Source organism: Stegodyphus dumicola, chromosome 8, assembly GCF_044657685.1.
Source record: "Stegodyphus dumicola isolate Sdum_Otavi_A_Nest chromosome 8, ASM4465768v1".
Lineage (NCBI taxonomy): Eukaryota > Metazoa > Arthropoda > Arachnida > Araneae > Eresidae > Stegodyphus > Stegodyphus dumicola.
In genome coordinates this window covers 9,551,908-9,556,374 of record NC_140775.1, presented here as the reverse complement: position 1 = coordinate 9,556,374, position 4,467 = coordinate 9,551,908, and positions in this window count along the sequence as shown.

Sequence of the window (4,467 nt, the reverse complement as noted above, 5' to 3'; positions counted from 1 at the left end):
GTTTTGGATTTCCAGAAAAAAATATCTTTTTTCGTCTAACCAAAGCATGGACAAAAAACGTGTTCCTTCCTCCGTAAGGGCAAAAGCAGCCCATCTGCTTACTCGCCTCTAGGCGGTAATCAAAGGACAGTAGGAAACCAACACTTAAGTGAAACGACTTGTTGATCGCCCTACAAGGAGGGGGAAAGAAAATCTAACAAAGGCCGTTTTCAGGACAATTTTGGTTCACACTAAATGAAAAAAAATTGTAAACATGGTTAATTTTTACTGCAGTTTTCGAGACGTAAATAGATTTGAATGCGAGCCGCCCGGTGGGTTAACAGACTTTACTGCCAGGGCAGTGTCGTCTGCATAACAGGCCAAAATAGCGTTATTTTGAGATGCTTGAGGAAAGTCAGCAGCATAAAATAGATACATATAAGGTCCTAGAACTGACCCTTGTGGAATACCGCTATGGATATTTCTAGACGAGGAGATAGCACCGTTCACACAAACACAAAAAGTCCGGTTTGTAATGAAGGAGTGAATTTTCAAGATCATTTCTCGGTCCACGTTAGCAGTAATTAATTTGGATATGAACCCCTCATGCCAGATGCGGTCGAAGGCTTTCGCCACGTCCAACATGAGGAGAGCAACACTTTGTTTGTTATGCAAAGCAGGGCCACAAAAGTCAGTAATGCGTAACAATTGCTTCGTAGTAGAAAGGTGCTGGCGGAAACCAAATTGTTCCGGAGGCAGCATGTTTAGATAGGATTGCATACGTGAGAGAATAATGCTCTCATAAATTTTTCCGAGCACAGGCAGGAGACTAATAGGTCGATAGCCATCTGGTTTCGTGTGGTCCTTTCCGGGTTTAGGAATTAAAATAATTTTTGCACTTTTCCACTGCTGTGGAAAGTAGCAGTTAAATAAAGACGCATTTAAAATGCTAGTGAAATTCGCTACTGCACAGGGAGGTAACATTTTAACTGCAGCATTAGAAATGCCATCATTTCCGGAAGCTTTGCGTGATTTGAGATTTTTAATAATTTGAGACACTTCTACAGGGGTAGCAAATTTGGGAATATTTCGTGCTGGGGGGGGCATTTAGCCAATCTTTCACATGAGTAAGGGTGAAAAGTTCAAAGTTTCTGTCCACAAGCCAATCATTTGGCGTAAATTGTAGTTCCAAATGCGAGGCGAAAACATTTGCTTTATCTTCATTTGAAAGGGCAACAACTCCGTTGTGGAAGATGGGACGATTGGTAACAAAATTTGCTTTGAGGTTTTTTATTAAAGTCCAAAGAGATTCGTCACGGAAATCTAAGTTGCACATTTTTTCACCCCAAAGTTCGTCCTTTTGTTGCTTCACAGCAGTTTTGATGTCCCGGTTTAGGCAATTTATCGCCCTTTTGGCGACAGGATCCCAGGTAATGTTGTAAATTTTTCTGAGGCGATTTCTATGCCTCATCATTTGACGTATTTTAGGCGGCAGTCGGAAGAGCGTATTTGTATTTACAACTGTATCACTAGCATTTTCAATAGCCCTTTGAATTTTTGAGGTAAATGAGGATACTGCAGAGTCGATGTTATCAACACAGTTCAAATTTCTGACATCAAGAACACTGTCTTTCATGAAGAGTTCATAGCGCTGCCAGTCAGTAATTTTCCCAGTGGAAGCAGTATTATTTTTGTTCACTCCTAAAGTAGCAATGATAGCAATTCACTGCTAAAGTAGCAATATTTTTGTTCACTCCTAAAGTAGCAAGAAGTGATCCGAGGATAGTTCGTGCAATACTTCAAGCTTGATAGGGATAGCTGTGGTGGACAAGACAATCCAGAATCACATCCAGAATGTCGGAATATTCTATTCTGTCCGGGCGATAAGTGTATTCGTTCGGTGTGTAAATAACAACAGGATGGCTTAAGATGTAATTTTGTAGAGTTTTACCGTTTGTATTTCCTTTACGGCAATTCCATGCGATGCTCTTAGCATTTAGGTCTCCTGCCAGGATCGTAGGAGTATCACGAGGAAGGATTGAGTCTAGTAGGTTATAAGTTAACACATTATGCGGTGGATTATAAAAAGCACTGAAATAAATATTTTTGTACACCGGAAGGGTAATGCACACTATAATCAGCTCGCAACCAAAGTCTTTACAATCTTTAACTAGGCAAGATGGTAAATTTCTCTTCACATAGATGGCGACACATCCGCCTCGATGGCTAGTTCTATTACAGCGATAGATTCTGTAGTTGGAGATATTCAGACTCTAACATCTTTGAGCATGTGTCTCAGTAATGAGCGCGAAGTCAATATCGTGCTCGTACATAAATTCTTGCAGTTCTGAGATTTTATTGCGGAGACTTTTTGAATTCCACACCATGAAGCGGATTAAATTTGCGTTATTAGTGTGTTGGCCCATTATCTGAGATCACATTTTCTTGAGGTAGAGCGTTTTTTTCTTGGGTTAGTTGCTTGAAGAGCAGGGTAAGTCCAGAATTTTGAATAATTGCGACAAAGCTTTTAAGTTCATGCAGAATGGTTTTAGCTTCGCTTACCGCTTCAGAGGCAAGTCCACTGGCTAAGGCTTGCGAGTAGGATTTGTTACTGATTATTCGATCTGCATAAAATGATGGCTGAACGTGAGCTTTAGGCTTTGGAAACTTTTCACAACCACGAAAGTTCGCAGTGTGTCCAGTCATCTTACAATTCGCACACGTAGGGGGAGTATTCTTGTCTTTTTTACATAAAAACGATTGATGAGCATCCCCACACTTAACGCACCGAGGTTCATGGTTCATGGTGTCTGAGCATGGTGAACTCCCTGGCACCGGAAACACTGCAGGGGTCCAGCTCTACCTCGGTATCTTTCTACTTTAATCCTCATTCCTAGGATGAATTCTTCGTCGAAGATATTTTTACTTTTTTCCCTACGATCCAGGGTGATCAAGAAGAGAGGCATATTTATGACTTTTCTGTCTCGTCTTCGTTTGAGTTGATTCACTCTGATGATGCTATAACCTTTTTGAGTTCAACACTCAGCAATTTCGCTTTCGTCCGTGTCATTGGGGAGATCTCTAATAACAGCCTTAACATATTTGTTTTCAGGCAATTCGAAGCAGTGATATCGAATACCTTTGTCTTTGAAGACCTGTATGATTTGTTTATAAAGCGCAGGGGATTTGGATTGGATTTTAAATCCACTCTGAATTAATCGACCAAAGTAATCCTTTTCAGCCTGCAGATTATAGCCGATGAGGAGTGCTTTGACTTCTGAAAATTTGAATCTTTCATCTTTAACCATGATAGGCGGTGGTTTTCTTGAGCTCGTGATTGGTCGATGGTAGCGTCAGCATTGGTTGCGGACTGGGAGAAGTGTCCATGACGTTATTTTTTGGTGTTTCGGTAGCCGGATCTGCGATCTGTACTTCTGGGGCTGTATCCATATTATCAGAAGTTGTTTCCGTGGTCGGCTCAGCTGTCGAATCAGAGGAATCCGTCAGGGTAGGCTTTCGAAAGGGTTTTCTTGGTCTTCTAGTAATATCTCCTTTAGGACCTGAGTCCGTATCGGAGCTGTCTTCATCCAATGCTTTATATTTTTTCGACTGCTCTTCATCTGAGCGCGCAGGGCTGCTGGCTCGTCTGGCATTAGTTTTGTTGATTCCAGTTATTGAAGAATCGTTGTCATTAACCTTAGGAGCAGAGATGTTTGGTTTGGGAAGAGAAGTAGAAGAACGATCAGCGTACAATTCTCTGTCGATGAAAAGTTTGAGACGACGAAGGAATTTAAGGTCTCGCGCATCTTTAGATGAGAGAGATCCATCAGCTTCTTCGACGCATTCTAAGTTGGTAATCTCAGCGGCAATAAAATCAACCATTCGATCCATGGTGGAGCGGATGGCAGAGAATATAGCAACGGGGAAAGCAATCAGAGTCTAATGCAATGCCGGCCTACTGTTACAGCGGCCTGCACTCTGATCAGGTTAGTAAAAGAAGAGTTCCAATAGCACAAAATCAGGAGCGAGCAAATGTACGTCTTACACGTACGACAGTCAAAACTCGAATCCACGAGTGCATTCTAAAATAACTAACTGCGTCGCGGTTTTCGAGACAAATGAACTTTTTGCGCCGCGTAGCAGTCAAACGGTTAAATGCTTTACGCAAGCTCATTTTATTTTTCCTTCCATAATAAAACGTGTGGAGATTTTCAATTAAAAATTCCGATTCTTAATTTCGCTTAGACTCTAAATAAAATACCTCGTTATGGAAAAACAATCATATAAGCAAAAATTTGTGAGATTAATCATTTGGATCCATAGTTGAGTATCTGCTTGGCATACATATCAAACCAAGCATTCACCTATTTTATATCTCTGACGCCGACTTGGCGAGTCATTATTCATTATATTTTGCTTTCAGCACCGCATGTTTATCAATACATGACAGCTTCAGTAATAACTCATGCTGTGATGTCTAAACTTTTT